Source organism: Misgurnus anguillicaudatus, chromosome 12 (genome assembly GCF_027580225.2).
Source record: "Misgurnus anguillicaudatus chromosome 12, ASM2758022v2, whole genome shotgun sequence".
Lineage (NCBI taxonomy): Eukaryota > Metazoa > Chordata > Actinopteri > Cypriniformes > Cobitidae > Misgurnus > Misgurnus anguillicaudatus.
Window position 1 is genome coordinate 16325471 of NC_073348.2, and position 17455 is coordinate 16342925.

The 17455-nt window shown below is 36.0% G+C and overlaps 1 protein-coding gene across 3 annotated transcripts in view; it reads left to right on the plus strand.

The window, feature by feature from the left end:
• Window positions 1-9862: 9862 nt before the first annotated feature.
• Window positions 9863-17455, plus strand: part of il11ra (interleukin 11 receptor subunit alpha) — a 47034-nt gene continuing 39441 nt past the window's right edge. For all 3 annotated transcript variants that reach the window (XM_073874020.1, XM_073874022.1, XM_073874021.1), the window contains exon 1: window positions 9863-10000. The gene's annotated coding sequence lies outside the window, so the exon portion shown is untranslated. The remainder of the gene's footprint in view (window positions 10001-17455) is intronic.

A 17455-nucleotide genomic window follows, 5' to 3' on the forward strand; every position in this document is an offset into this window, starting at 1 on the left:
AAACTGTAAAATATTAAATACCTGTACATAACTGATTTCTTTTTGAGGGGTTGTCCTAAGGGATTTCAGTGCAGAAGGAGTTAAATGCTAAACTCCATCTGTTAGCAATGTATTGACAATGGTACGGAAAAGAATAATATGCGGTGCAATTATATGACAGAGACACTGTGCCTGATTAGGTTTGATTGCTGACATATTATCCAGCAGCCAATGGGCCAGCAACAGCTGATGTAGCCATTAGAGAAGTTAGTGAGACGCAGCTTTTCATCTTTTATTTTTAGATGTTTAAATCACACCACTCAGACACCCCATAATTATCACTCAACACATTTTACTTTAAATGCACCAGCTTGTCTAGAACAGACCGTTTTTGTCACTTTTGCCATTAGTGGGGTAACATTATAAATTCAGATTTTTTTATTTATGTAAAAAGCTTCATTAAAATCATGTTAAGTTAAAAGATGTCAGTATTTAAGTTCCCATGGTCTTTATTTATTCATTACAATGTTTCAAAATCCTGAATGTTTCTTTTGAGGTTACCCTTTTTCATTTTTATCTCATAATTTAAGTGTAATGTCTGAGTTTAGGATCCCACTATTAAAACTATAAATCAATCAATCAAAATATAATTATATAACGCAATGATAAATGATTTAAAATTAAGATTCACTAGATGATTCAAAGTGGCTTTATGCGACAATAGACACAGCAGAACTGCGAAAATGAAGTATTACGTATTAAATGACACTGATTATATTCTAAATAGAGATGGCAATAAAGGCTTTCGTTTGGATGCAAAGGAAAGGCTATGGTCAAGGGTTACCAATTTAAAATATGGTATCATTGCATCTGTAAAATCAACTGTGGAAAGGTGGTAAACTAAACTAAATAAATGGCTAATATAGTACTGATCTATTCATGCATAAGACAATTGTTTAAAGTGACTTGAACTTGGTTCTCAGACATGTTGAATTGCTCTTTATTGGCCGTGTGTCTTCTACTTGTCTGGATACATAAGTTGTTATTCACTTGAGATGATGCCAATAAAATTTTACAGTCACGGTTACACTGTTTTCTCTATCACAAGGGATCTAAAGTAACAACAGCAAATAAAAGCCACATCACAACATTCTATAAGCCAACACTGACACCTGCTGGCCATAGCCTGAAAATCACAAAAGTCATGTCATGTTGTTCTTTGTTATGTATGATATTTTACCTATACAGCAGATTACAGTAACTTGCCAGACTTTAAACAAGGCTGAAATCTTTAAAACTATACAAAAAGAGAAAATCTGATATACAAATAAAAAAACTTGTGTCGCCTTTTTTTCAGTAAACTATAGATAGCCTTAAAGATACATTTTAAGAGCAACATTTTATTATGCATATGTTCCTAGTCTCACAATAGCTGTGTGTTTTTGTGATTTTTTTCGCAGAAGAATCTCAGTACTTAAAAAAATGTAGTATATAAATTTGGGCCCTGTAGCATATGGCTGGGAGGAAATAAAGGTGCGTAGAATGTAAAACTGTATTTACCTAGGCATAGATTAATAATAAGACTTCTGTGCATGGTAATGATTAGGGGTGCAACGGTTCTTGGTAAAGAATCGAACCGTCCCGTTCTCCTCCTATGGTTCGGCACGCACGTGAACCGTGGTGCACCGTATTTGATTCGACCACGCATTTTAATATAGTTTGGTGAAAAAACAACGCATAAAACCGCTAATGTATGGTTCTGAATACGCTCTGTTTGTGTTTACATGAGAGTACCTGTCTAATCAACTCGTAGTATGCAAATCTGTTGCAAACCTCACAGTTTCTTCTCACATGTTTCTGTGTGTGTTACGGACCGTTTAACGTGGCAAGAGAAGGAGAAAAGGCACTAATAGAGACACCGCCAGCTTCATTTAAATCTGCAGCAGCGATGCTCAAGAAAATGTGCACAGAACTGTATAGTTCGCACGGCACGAGTGCCGTATGCTCAAGACAATACATCTAATATGACGAGTCGGTTGTGCCGTCATCACCAAGGTGTTGTTGATAGCACGCGATCTTAGGTGAGACCGAAACAGCACATTGCCTCCTGTGTTTAAATGTTAACAAACTGATAAAAGTAAAAAGTAACCCAATGTTCTAAGCTATTTTATGTTCATTTGGAAGTGCACTGTATGTTGGTACATCTAGTATAATAATGAAAATTTTGATTTTGGCAGAGGTTAAAAACTGCTAAGGTTTTATTTTTGTAAAAAGGCCTGTTTTGACCGAAGTGTTAGGTGTTTGTAACCTGATAAATAAATTATTTTATTTTCTGTGAATTTAACAGTAGCCTTTTTGTCCCCGTAAACATACACACACTGAACTGTAACGAAAACGTGACCCCAAAACCGTGAGTCATTTGAACCTTTGCACCCCTAGTAATGACATATGTGAGCCACAAACACATTTGTTTCCTCCTTCTTATGTAAACCTTGTGCATGCAAAAGACGGCCGGAAAACTGGTCAATCTCAACGTAACACTGACTGTGACGTTACAGTCGAGATGTGCAGGTATGATGAAGTAGGGTTGAATCTAAAGTATGCAGGAGGGTAGATCTCCAGGAACCATGTGACCACTGGTTTACAGAGAGCTACTGAACTGCTCTGAGAAACAGCCAATCAGAGCAGAGCTCAACATTATTATTCATAACCCTTTCAAATAAGGTAATAATAGACAGTTTAATTCTAAGGAAGATCTTAGGGTTGTAAATGGACCTGTAAAAATGTTTCTGGATCATTTTTTTCTCTAAATAAAGTTACATACCTATTAGATATTAGATTACAATTTAACATATTATTTTAATGCTTTTTCTGGCATCTTTAAAATCTCTTTTTTTCATTATATTGTTTTGTTTACTAGATTTATTAAATGCAATGCTAAGTATTGGATGTTACAATAAAACACCAAAAATGTGTTAAACTACAAATTGATTTGGTACAAATTTTGGTAACAGGATTTTAAAAAATGGGAAACTCATAAATGTTAAATAAAACGCATATAATATTTAGAGTGCTTAGAGTTTAAATGTTTATTTTGTACAACATTCATGGAAAGTTGCACCCACCACTTTTAATTGTTTTAACAACACATTTACATTACTAAAACGTTTACCACGATCGATCCAGAAGAGGTCGCTATAAATCAGTTTGAAACTTTCAGGGGCTTTAAAGGTACTCTGATTACTGTAATAAAGACACTTTCTTGCCACACTTCCAACTACAACACAACTGCTATGCAAATCTCATTAAAAAGTTTAGAGACATTATAAAAAAACTAGGTGTATTTCTTTACCATGCATCCCACAAAGTCTTAAAATGATCTGTTTAACAAAAACACAACAAACACAAAACATTATTATGACCTCATAGTTCTGATGATGCTTTGTAATAAAACTAAAACATTGCTTTCAGCCCTAAAATGTTAGATTGTAATCTGATTTGCTAGATGTTTGTGTGATGTCTTATGAGTTCCTTATGAGTCCACATGACCATCATTCTGAAGATTAGTATAAAATAAGCAACATATTTGTGGTGATGTTGATGTGGTGAACTGTCGTTGCATCTGGTTTTCTTGAGATTACAGGCTGAAAAACTTTCCTTGGTGGAATTTGGCGAAGGACAACAAGCTAAAGATTGTAAACACAATGTTACATCATCTGGATGGCAGAACTACATTACGGTCCAAAAGCCTTAGTAGTACAATGTTCTGGTTTTAGAGATTTTAAAATTATATTTTTACCTGTGACTGCCCCATTTTAGCAACCATTGTTTCAGTTTACCAGAGAGAGAGAGATTCTTTCTTTCATCACACCATTCCAGCATCTTTGGCTATATTCATGGCAAGAACTGATTAATCCATACACAAGTTGATCCACACGAATTAATCCATAAACACAGCTTTGGGGGAGGGGCAATTTGATATCTTCAGTTTACCTAACTTGCATGTTTTTGGAAAGGAAACCACACAGAAAGGCCACCTGACCTAGCTGGGGTTCGAATTGAGGACCTTCTTGTGCATCATGCATCTTGTCAAAATAAGGGGTTTTTGACAGTGGTGTAGTGGTGCCTGGACAAGTGGGTATAGGGCTCTATCTTACACCCGGCGCAATGCAGCGCAATGCGCGACGCAAGTGTCTTTTGCTAGTTTCCACCCTGCGCAATTATAATTTTCACGTTTAGCGCCGCGTTGTTTAAATAGCAAATGCATTTGCGCCCCCTTTTGCGCCCATGGGTGTTCTGGTCTGAAAACGAGGTGTGTTCAGGCGCATTGTTGGCGCGTTGTTATTTTGAGGCAACTAAAATAGACTACGCCATTGACCAACAAAAACCTGGTCTAAAGTCAATGGCGCAATATGTTTTTTTGTTATTTAAAGAGCGCATTAGTAATATGTGCCTAAACGGGACGACAACGCAGGTTTGCTTAACACATATGCGCAGCAGCACAAAATGCTTTTAAATATGATTGTAGGATTGAATGTAAAAGATTATTATTGAGTCTCTTGGACATAAATGAGGACTAATTATGAGACGTTAGAAGGCACAAAGAGCTAGACATGGCGCCAGCGCAACTGGCTTTTAAAGGGGATGAGAGCTGAGACTCTTATTGGTTTATTGCACGTTAAGCCCAAAATACTCACATTAATCATTAAAAAAAATAGGACCAACCCTTTTCGACCATTCGCTCGGCGCACAAACCATTTTTCCCGTCATTAAATTAGCAAAAGTGGATTCGGACACGCCTATTTAGACGTTGCACTGTGCGCTTTATAGAGAATGCGCTTAGATCGTTAAAATAGGGCCCATACTCTTAATTCATGCCCTCGTTTTTTTTTTTTTGTAGATCGTGGGTATACCTCATGCCATCTAATAAAGAAGTGGGTATACTCCGTATACATGCGTATATCCTGCACTACACCACTGGTTTTGATAAAAGTTCCACTCTGTAAATATGATTTATCACATTTTTTGTTTGTTCAATCTCAAGAAACACAAAAACTGATGTTGATTTGACTTAAAATATTAGTTGAATCAAATATTGTGTCAACTAATATAACTACAATTTTTACAGCAACCAAGTGACTAACTTTTTTAACGGTGTTAAAAAGGAACAAACCCAGCTGTTGGGTTATATTTTTTTGGAAAATATTTATATTTGACCCAACAATGGGTTTAAACAATCCAGCATTTTGGATCGAAACAACCCAGCATTGGGTTTGTCCCTTTTTAACCCACCTTGAAAACAAGGGGAGAGGCCTTCTTTTGGAATAAATTAGCATCAAATCCTTTGATTTGAGTTTTAAGCTCAGATACACACATTTGAAAGTAATAGTTAGAATATACAAGCCCCTTCATCAACAATTTTTTAGCAAACAGTATGACCTCATTCTGTGTATGCATTGTGATTAATATCCTTGCTAAGGTCATTATCTGTTTCATTTACGACTTTATTCTCCTCAGCTGATATAGAAAAACACGCTGTGAGAATAAAATGGCCTGTTAGTGAATACAGCAGCCCTGCTGATAGGAGATAGAGCTGCTATTCACCATAAATGTGATGTCATCAATGTCATTGTGCTGTGGCCACCCTGCGTGACAACTTTTGTGACAAATTTTTATTACATGCTGTCTGGAACCAAAATAGATAGTGGCGTTGTCTGTTGACTATTTAATACCCACAATGCAATCTGATTTATATTGTGCAGATGTTGCTCAAACAGATAATACATGATTGTAAATGGTGAATAATCACACTGTAAAAAATGATATCAAATCAATATATATTTTTTATGTTACTTCAACTTAACAAATTAAGTTAAACAATTTCAACTTGTTAAAATACTAGGTTGAATTGACTTGCATTACCAAGTTGTTTTAACTTTTCATTTTTTTACAGTACAAATGTTGTACAAATCATTTCATAACAATGTTTTGAATAATATATTTTTTAACATAAAAACAGTGATTAAAATAATCGCCTGGGTAATTGATTAATTGAATAGCTTTTAATGTAGAGGCAACATGTTTACGTGGCAATGAATAAGGCATTGCAGTTACTCTGATAATTAATGCATAATGAGAACAACTTGCTGATGTCACAGCCTATTGCTCATTGGATTAGAACAGTTGTAACATTTTTGTTGTAACTTTTCAGGAATTAATGCTTGGATTTTGTCTGTATTAATGAATAAAATACATAAGTGAAGTTTCTATTCTTATTTAACAGCCTTTAAAGTCTTAAACACTTAACCAACCACACAGCACCCATAACACCTGAATATTTTGTCACATTTTCTATTGTCACACAGGTGTACAGTGTGGTGCATAGCCTGTTATGGTCAAACTTACACATCTTGTTAAACTTCAGACACGTTTAATCATTAGCCTGCAATAAGGATATGGTGTTATCCCGTGCAACATTCTTATAGCTTTACCATTTTACCATTTATATCTTTTTTTATTGTAAGTTATATGGCAGATCAAATAATAGCAATTTTTTTCTTTTAATATTCTTCCTGAGGTATCTTTCCTTCTTGTAGTCTTTTTTAGCAAAGTTGAACCTTTGATTCTGGTAGAAACTTCTTATACATTTTGGCAAACATCTTTGGACTGGAATTTTGTAGCACGTTTTAATCACTAATCACTATTTATTAATCACTATATAATAATCACTATTTATTGCATTTATTGTATTTAGCTAGAGCATAGAGGTTATTGTATATACTAAATCATGCAGTCTAAAGCAAAATTATGTTCTTTTGGTCATCTTCTTGTCATCATTTGTGTTGCGTTCTGCTGCCTCTGGCTTATATGAAATCACCATAAGTGATGTACTGATATGGTGAGCATGAATTTGATCTTGCTGTAAAGAATAGAGTTTAGATCTTTTAAAAAGTAAGCTTTCAGTGATGGACTGGGAGTCGATGGTAACTAAAATTCCTTTGGATTTCATATTGGCACTGAAAATGCAGTAATAATATAAATGATTTAAAGAGAGAAAACCACATTTCCCATTAGTGTGTTCTCCCTTTTGTGGGTATAGCTCTTTTAAATAAACTATGCAATTCTTAAGTGTTCTTAAATCATATAGCAACCAAGGATAACCAAGGGAAGTGGACAGATTTTGCTGTGGTGGTCACAGAGTGCTTATATGAAACATTTGTCTGTTATAGCTAAAGTGATTTGATTCTTATCTGATAGTCATTCATGTTCCAATTCACTTGGGTTGCGAAAACTGTACCAATTTTTGGAGCTCTACTAAAAATGGAAAACAAATTAGTATTGGTTAAGTCAGATGGATTATTTGAGAAAGCTGTGGTGAAACAGCTCTATAAAACGTACAGTATGTGTTCACGTGCCACATGAAGACCAGCATCTCTAAAGCATGACTCCACCCATGGTTGTGTTTTTTACAAAGGGTGGAGATGATATCCATAGTTTGCCAAAAGTCCGTCCTTAATTTGCAGATACTATCTATACAAAGCTTGAAGATATCAAGTTAACAAGCCATGTCAGTTGAAAAGCCAAAGTGAAAGTTAAAACACAAAATATGCTATAGCCACTTCTTTTTGACTTGTGGTTTTCATTTACTTATAAAGTCATGGGTTTTGAGAAATTATGGAACATAATGCAATGCATTATGCAGGTTTAATCCTAATTGAAATTGTTAATCTTTTTAAGATTTGGATTCCATTTAAGGTTTCTAGACTTGTTTTTATTTTCCTGCTAAAAGGGTAAATATTGGACAGAACACACTGCTGGGTTAAAATTTACATTACAACATTGGGTCATTTTTTATGTTCTGTCTAATATTGACCCATTATGGGTCAAAAATAACTCAGCCATTGTGTTACCAATGTGTTACTTTCAATTCAGCATTGAGTCAATAAAGGAAAACCCAGCCATGGGGTTAAATTAATCCAGAAAATGTTTATATTTGCCCCTAGAATGGGTTTAAACATCCCAGATTTTTGAGTTGAAACAACACAGCATACAGTTGCTTAAATTACAACCCAATAGGTTGGGTTCGTCGCTTTTTGACCCAATGCTGGGTTGAAAATAACCCAGCATTTTTTATGCATGAATTAAACAAAAATATGTATGCACTATTACAAGGATTTATGTGTCATGTCAACATGCAATGAAAAACACAAATTTTCGAAAAAATGAAGCCTTCATCACCTTAATTTTTCCATCATCTTATTTGAATTGCCTTAATGTTTAATAAATAATAAACTCAATGATCACTGTGCAAAGTCTCTCTCTATTGAGTCTATTTGAAATCGTGAATTGTCTAACTCTAATATATCAGTTGACTGGGAGAGGGTATGGTCTAATCAACATCTAAAAATCTGGCTCATCATCTCATTCAATTCAATTCTATTCATAGAGCATATATCACTCCCTATAGAAGATACAGAATGAAGCTACAATCGAAACATAGTTGTCATATAGCACTGCATCAGCAGGCACTTTTCTATGTTCTGGGAGTGTCCAGTTGTTTCCAGTCTATGGACTTATGTAAACTTTGTTCTATTTATTTGAAACTGACTTTATTCCTAACCCAGGTCTGTGTCTTCTCGATGATTCTGGTTCAAAACTAAATTTAATACAGAAAAAAGTGCTTTTGCTGGCTTTGCATCCACCAAAAAAAAAAAAAACTATAGTACAGAACCTGTTTACTCCACATATTTGTAAAGAAAAATATTGGATTCATTCTTAAAGTAGTGACCTGTGAATGTACAATCGCTCGACTTAACAATCTTCTACAATTGATGCCTGGAATTGTTTCTCTTCCAGAATGGATCATATGAAAGGAATGTAATGGTCCTGTTAATACCAGTATGGGAATTTTGTGCATTATTTGTGTTGCTATGCAAAGATTAATCGCAATTAATCGCATACAAAATAAAAGTGATTTTTGGCATAGAAACATTTACATATGTATATATATTTATTTATATTTTATGTATTAATATATATAAAACAATTAAAATATGTATGTGTTTGTGGTTAAATATACATAATAATTACACACAGTACACACAGATATATTATGCACAAAGTCACTTTTATTTTGTATGTGATAATTGCGATTAATCTTTGCCCAGCACTTGTTTATCTACTTTTTTAATTTTCAATCTGGATTTAAATTGTAAATAGTTGCTATTATGTCTGCTGCCTCCCCTTCTCTTTATCTTATTTTAACTATTTATTTTTGTAGGCCCTGTGTCTGTATTATTTTGTTATATATTTGTTATATTTAAAAAATAGTTGCTAAAGTTATAAATACTGTAAAATAGGAAATTATTACTGAAACTGATTTTTTTAGTCCAAAGAGGAAATAAGTGCTATTTCTGTTTTTTATGTATAGCCTAAAGTGGTGGCCACAATTAAACTATAGACAATCGATGTATTTGATATTTTTGGAAAGTAGTTTTCATTTTAATTTCCTGGATATGCTTTAACTGTGGATATGACTTTTGTAAATAAGCAGGTCCTCCAGTTCTTTAATATTTTCATGACTCATTCCAGGCAATACGAGCATACTGTACAAAGTAGACATAGTGCAAACTTAGAAAAATAGCACGAAGCAGTATGCTAGTAAGCCATCGGGAATGGGCACACTGCCTAGGACGTGTTTGCTGACAGGAAATCTGTCCGACTTCATGTGGCGCTGAGCAGACCGAGCGTCTGAAATCGAATTACCGCGGGAGCTTTCCAATCGAATGGCTTTCGAATCGATCTCGCGATATTATGGTGTCATAAACCGAACTATCTGCGCAGCGTTGGATGAAGTCAAACACGCCTATAGTGTGTACTGACAGAACGCTTCTCCAATGGGAACAGCAGAGGGGAAGTCGCAACACTGTATCCTCCGACTTTACTACGAAGGTAAAGAGCAGGGAACGCAATGGAGAGGAACCGCGTCAAAATGTTCGTTTAAAGTGTGAAGAAAAGTAAGGTAAGATCTAACGAGAAGGACAATAAGAGTTAAGCTTCAGGAATATGTTTGATATATTAAAAGCGGAGGAGTAGCGAAAGATTAAAGTTATGGTGACCTAAGGGTAGGTCATACGCGTGGAAATGTGTCCGCTCAAGCAGTTTTGCATGTTACAAACTATATGTTTTAAGTAAGCTCAAGTAGCTACTGCAGTTAGTGTATACAACTTCTTGTTGTAACTTGTTGATAATATATTGATTTCTTCGTGAGTTTATACATTATGAAGTTGATGAACATCACCGTTATTTGGCTCTGTACTGTACGTTGTTTATATGTAAACCCAAAAAGTCCATCTTTAATGACTTATGAAAGTGATTTTGTTTACCGCTTATGCTGGTGAATAGGAATGTATATATTTTTTGAGAAAAACATATATAATTGGGGTATTTATGTGTATACATTTTATTTAGTTTAAAAACTAATACTATTTATATAAAGTTTTGTCAGTAGTTTTTCTTTGTTGTTTTTAATTATCTTTGTTATTGATTTAAAAAAAAATCCTCATTGTTATTATAGACTTTTAATTTGAAACATATGCCAGTAATTCTCACCATTAATAATCTAGTTATTCAGAATTGTAGAGCGACCAAATGTAAAAATGTAAAATAAGTTTTAGTAACTGAAAACCCTAGATTGATCTTTCACTAGTCTGATGATACAGTCATGGTCAGTTAAAATTTCTATGGTTTAATTTGTATAATTAACCGTAGCAGAATGGCCAAGAACTTGGGCTTCTGTCAAGAACTGTGGGTTCTGTTTTATCCATGCATAAACTTTGCCAGGTTTAAATCCCTGCTCTATTATTCTCTACTCTAGTGCGCTTTTATAGCCGCGCTACAACTTGAATTTGCATGTGCAGTGTGCTTTTTGGTACATTTAATAGTTCTTTTTATACTTATAACATTTCCCATCAGATTTTAGTTTTTATTTGTTTGGGACTGTCTTACAATATTTGTGCAGAAATTTCAGAGCGTTTTAACTTTGGGTCTTTTGGAGATAGGTTGAACAGTTGAAACATGCAGTACACTTTTAAATAACTTTTTTTTGTAAATCATGACCACTTAGTTTCCATATCAAAACATTATCCTGTTTTTAAGAATATCATCCATCCCCTATGAAAATTGTTTTACTGCAGATAAAAACAAACATCGTTTCACAAAATAATCATGTTTTTTTCTACAAAAATCATGCTTAAACCATGGTTACTCTAGTAAAAGTATGGTATGTCAATACGCTAACATGGTTACTACAAAGAGTTTGTTGAATCCTACACTATAAGAACATCTGCCCAGATGTGCATTCCTCCTGTCTAAGAGGGTGCATGTACTCGAAATGCTAGAAGGCAGAATGCAAGAATGCGTGTTCACATTGTGAGAAACTTTTCATTTGAGGAAAGCCATATGTCAAAAACATCATGATCATCATTTGCTTTCTTGGTTGGAATCCACAGCTCCGAACCCCTACCCCGAATCCTCTCCGGTTTTTTGACTTGCCAAGTTCTGTTCCTCATTCAGACTGCTCATTTTGAGCTCATATTTCAGCGCACGGTAAGAGTGGCTGCAATCAATTTCAAATTAAAGTTGAGAGCTCTGCTCTGTTGGGAAAACAGGGCCTCATGATGGGACCCAGTCGACCCAGTTCTCACTGGTATGCTAACTGTGTGTTGGGCTCCAAGCAGCTCTGTGACTAAACTTGTGTGAGGCCCTAAATGGGAGTTTATACACTGAAAGTGATCTTTTTTGGCAGAGGTATGGATATAGAAAAGTACACGTTTTCATAATTGACTGTTTGGTGGGTTGTTGGTCTTAAAGGAATAGTTCACCCAATTAATACAAATGTACTCAGCCTAATGACATCCCAGGTGTATATGACTTCATTTATTCAATGTTCAATAGTTTCTGACTTCTTCAAAGAAAATCATATAGAATGTGATGCATAAACCCAATGGTATACAAAATTTATCAGCTACTTTAGAGATAAAAGTAAAACATAACATACACAGCATTGCAGCAATAATATTATTACAAAACATTGTTTATGGTAGTAAAACATTAACAATAAATTTTTTCTGCATTCCGATTTGAACGTTTATTTTTCACAATTAACCTAAATAAAATAAAATAAATTCTAATAAAAATACAGCTATTAGAGATGTGCAATGAGTCTCAGGATAGCTAAGTCTGTGAAGTATCCATATGATGGATCCTTAAAGGGGCCATGGCATGAAAACTGACTTTTTCCATGTTTAAGTGCTATGATTGGGTCCCCAGTGCTTCTATCAACCTAGAAAATGTGAAAAAGATCAACCCAGTAACTTAGTTTTGGTAAACCATTCTCTACAAGCACATGAAAAAATAGGTTGTTAAAATTTGGCTCTCCTTATGACGTCATAAGGAGCTCTTATTATAATAATACCACCCCTTAATCTGCACTATCAAACCACAGCACTGCCATTTAGTGCAGAGAAAAGCACAATTGAGTTTAAATTGCAACAAACCACCATCATTGTATTCATCATCAGTTCATTTGCATTTTAAAGGACACACCCAAAAATGCCAATTTTTGCACCCACCTACAAAGTGGCAATTTTAACATGCTATAATAAATTATTTATATGGTATTTTGAGCTAAAACTTCACATATGTGCTCTGCGGACACCAAAGATTTATTTGACATCTTAAAAGTCCCATGGCCCCTTTAATTTCAATAAAGACCTTTAAATGTTGCCTATAAAGGACACCCTTTCAATTGGTGTACAGCCAGAGATCAGCGCGAAGGTGACACTTCCAAAGTCTGAAAACAAATACATTTGTACATAATCTGTATGGACCAATATTTGGGCAGTCATTAATGCCTGAGATTTTAGCATTCCTAATAAAACTGAAGTGCAAAGTGAGTCACCGAGGAAGAGTTTGTTTATGAGCTGAAAGTGTCAAGTGTTGTTTGGAGGCCACAGATGGGAAATGGAGTAATTATGACTAAATACTGTACACTTCACCAGGTCTTTGATGTCCGCTTGCTTGGTGAATTCTGAGGAAGTGGCAGTTTGTGTTAGTATATGAAATGCATTTTGTTCATGTGCTCTCTCAGTATACACCTTTCGACCTCTAGTAGTAAAGCTCCTGAGATACCCAAATGCTGTGTTAAATATTGACCTTTAATTTCAGAAAACAGCACAAGGATAATGGCTTTTGCAATATGCATATGCAAACCATCCTCACCTAACAATAGTTGCAGCTGGCATGTTCACTTATCTGTACAGACATAAAGCATGATATACATTGTGTTACAGATCATACAGATCAGCAAATTATAGTAAATTATAATATGGCGTGATATCATAACTTCGAATCTTACTGGTTCTTGCATGTCTTGCAACTAGTCATATGCATGATTCGTCATTTGATACACAAGGACTAATGAGATTCATTATTGATGTAATACTGGTGTTTTTTGTTTTTCTCACAAATGTGTGATTTTGCTTAAAGAGTAACTAAACCCTAAACCAACTTTTTTTAGTTAATGATCTGTAAGAATGATGCTTTATTAGTGCTGTTCATTGATTTTAGTAAGTTTTTTGACATTTGGATATAAAGTGTTTCAATACTACAATATATGGTGTAAAAACTGAGTGCTGCCCTCTTCAGGTTGAACAGTGGCTACTGCAGTTGAACTTTCCTATTGGATGTTAGGTCCATAACAAATACCTTGTGATGTAGGCAGGTTCAAGCTCACAACGCCCTTGTTACGATCTCACCACACACTTGGTACGAGCTTAGTTCGTCCCCTCTATCTCCGTTGGGATCTGCCCACTTTTCTTGCATTTGAAGTCAGGCTCTGACCAGGGGTTTAGTTACGCTTTAATAATAAGACATAAAAACTAAATATAATTTTTAAATGTGACCAATTAAGATTTAAGTTCACTGAGTGGCAGAATTAAGTTATTAAAAAAAATAAGTGGGTTGGCAATGATCAGTTCTTTGGATTTTTTTAACGTATTCTTCATCACAGCCATTAACCATGGTTTATAAGTAAGGAGTGGGTAATTTTTATTATAGATAGCTTTTTATTGGACAGAGAAAATAGCATACGCCCCGTGGGCAAAATGAGGCATCAGTGTTTTTTGTCTATTTTTCCAGAAGAGAAAGATTCTTTCAAGATTCTTGGAATGTTTCAAAGTTATTTTAAAAATCTTTTAGGGTTATAAAAACTTACAACTCGCTCCTTTCAGGGAATGATGTCCACCAGCCTTGCATTTTTATTTCATGCACATCCTAAATAGTTTTGAAAAAAAAAAGATATAGTTTACAATGAAAAATAGCATTCTGAGTCACTCAGCTAATGTAAATGTTGTCTATGCACAAAAAATAACCAGAATACCTCTTATTGTTTTCCTCTGAGACATGTTCATTTTAGTTGGCAATTAGATTTTAGGCAGTAGGAATTCTGTAAGCTCAGGTCTATCTTGGCAACTTGCTTTGATCCTTTTATCTCTAAAGGATTTCTCCCTGCCCCTCAGATTTAATAGGGAGCTTCAAACAGTTGTAATGTGTCTGAAGAATGGCCACACAGTGTACACAATAGAGTAAATCTTTGATATACCAATGATTGCTATCAATAGGCACATTCAAACATCTTGCTTGATGAAGGTTTGCAGTTTTTTTTCCCTTGTTTTATTACGGAGACCAGCACTCTATGAGCCAAGCATGTTGGAACAGTGGTAACAGAATATGTGTGCCGTTTCCCAGCAGGTGTGAGTCATAGGCACAGAGTACTTTATCTTCTGGATAGAGCACCCCTCTGTCTGGGAAATGTATACAAATACTTATACCTGCAGGCAAAACTTGATACGTTTGGCTGTCTTGCTGTTTTGCGCTTTGCAAAGCTCTGACTAGTGGATCATCTTCGGTTGTTTGCGTGACCTTTTCTCCCTTCAGCTCCACAGGTCAAATGGTGAGTATCTCCTCCATGGGGAGTTGTGTCAACCTTCAGCCAGTGTTGAGACTGTCACTCACTTGATAAACAACACAGCAGAGCATTCAACAAGCTATTCAGAGCACTTTACAGTTCACTCCTGGGTTTTGTACACCCCGTGACTCATTTGGCTCTGATAGGATATAAAGAGAGCGTGCACCGCCAGCTTATACAGTACAAGATTCAAGTAACATGCTTTTCCACATTTCTCTGCTGGTCTGAACTTTGCAAGGTGGATAAGCGTTGTCTGCCGTCAATTTGCTTTAGCCGGTTTGTTGAAATGATATGTTGTGGACCTTTACGGAGTTCATGATGTGGTTGCATATCGAAGTGCGCTAAGGCCTATACAGCCACTATAATTACATGCAGCAGGACTGTGGCGCCATTTTAAATGCCAAGCAGCTGAGCCTGGTGTTGACTGCTGTCATTGTCCGGGAGGCCCGGACGCAGAGAGGTCCTGTAATTCTTTCATCGCCTGCTTTCGTGGAAGCAGGTAGCGTGGATCTAGTGTGGCCAAAGGAATGTTTCCAAGTTTGGTTGTGACTACGACTCATGACTGCTGTTTATCCAAACCGTTTCTTCGAAATAAATGACTGCTCTTCCTTACAAGGGACTCGGCACGAGCGCCAGCTGAGTGCAAGTTTCATGAAAGTTTGTGCCATACCAAAGTTGTAATCAGGTCTTCGGGCCACGTTTGGAACCGCAGAACAAGGAAGCCAATCAGTTTAGGATGCTTTTGCCTTTGTTGTTTAATCCTGTGTTGAGTAAAATGAGTTTGAGTGTTCATGCACAGTCTACCTTCAAGCAGAACTGGCTGAGGCTGCAACTCTGCCTCGGAAACCAGCCAAAAGCTCAGTCAATAGCTGGCATCTGGTAGCCATCTCGTTCTGGCCAGCGCTTAAGGAAATTTCAGCCCTGAGAGACTGTGATAGGTCTTGTACAGATTCATGGCCTTATCCCCGTTTTCACGTCAAACTGATGTCTGTATTCAAAGCCAGCTCAGAAACACTCGCAATTTGTCGTTTTGAAAAGTCTTTATCTGTCAAACTGAGCAAAAGAACCAAAGCCAGATGCTGTTTTTTCTTGCACTTAATGGATCATTAACTTGCTTCCTGTAGAAGGGCATCACCGAGGCATCGTGTGGGCAACTACAGCAAGCCTTGAACCAGCTCACGTTTATTTGCATTGCTATGCCGTAACCCAGGCTAAATTTACTTTCTTGAAAGCTTTGCAAAGGTTGATGTATTTGAGCACAGAGGATGACACATACTGTATTGTTGTAGTCTTTTAAGATGTTTCTTGTGCTGTATGTATTAGGGCAGGGTATTGCAACCAATTTTGTATATGGTTTTGATTAGGGATGTTCATTTCAGTTAATATTCCAAACCGACAACCGCATCTTGTTTCATCTGCCACAGTTGGCATTTCTAAAGCAGGACACATTTAAAAAAGTTTTGCTTTTGCATCTTCTTTCTCTGTTTGTGCAAAAAAAGAGATGTTTATGGTCAGGGTCTAGGACAGAGGCGATCATCGAAGGTCTGTCCGGACGAGCGCGAGGCTGAGACGGACTGCGTCATCTTGCACACATGCGCGTGTCTCCGTGCAGCTTCCAAACCATACTCAAGCACGGACACATATGCAGTACAAATTATTTCTCATACACATTATTACTTTACCAAACCGTCAGGGCAGCAATAATTTGCATCATTTACATGCTATTCTCAAATTAAGGATAGAAAAGTGGTGAAATGTCTGTAGGCACGTGTCAACACGCACCATGCGTTAACAAATATTTTTAATCGCTCATAAATTCTTACCTTTGGTTAACTGGTCAATATGAACATCCCTAGTTTTTATTCGATTATATTTCAATTCAAGTCCAAGTCACACAACAGACTATGTTTACAAGGATAATTGTGCCATTTTAAAATATTTTTGTGTAAATATGTCTGGTCAAGGAAACATGAACCCAGTATTTGCTTGCTGTCTGAAGCCTTAAGTGTGTCTTGCTGGGCATGCGCTTCAGACTTCTCAAACAGCACGGGAGTAGCACACTGAAATCTGTTTTGTGTCTTCTTTGCTTAAATAATTAAATTAGCAAGGCCTAAAACAAGTGCAAAAACTTTTGTGACAATCTAGCACTGGCCCGGGCCAACAAGTGACAGTTCTTTCAACTGTCCCGAGCTTCGTTCATGCTTGCTCCGTGCCTCCTTACAACCCTGTCTGACGTGAAGTACACACATTAAGAATAGATTCAGGGATTTCCAGAATTGATATGGGGGATGGGGGTATTTAGAAGATTGATTAAAGACAGGGAATCGATACTTTTTACCTACCCCTATTATATATATTGTGACAGAATTTTGCATTAAAAAGATTGCATTTCATGATGTTTCCTTGGACATCGGTACTAAACTAACTAAAATCGTCCCCATACGTTTT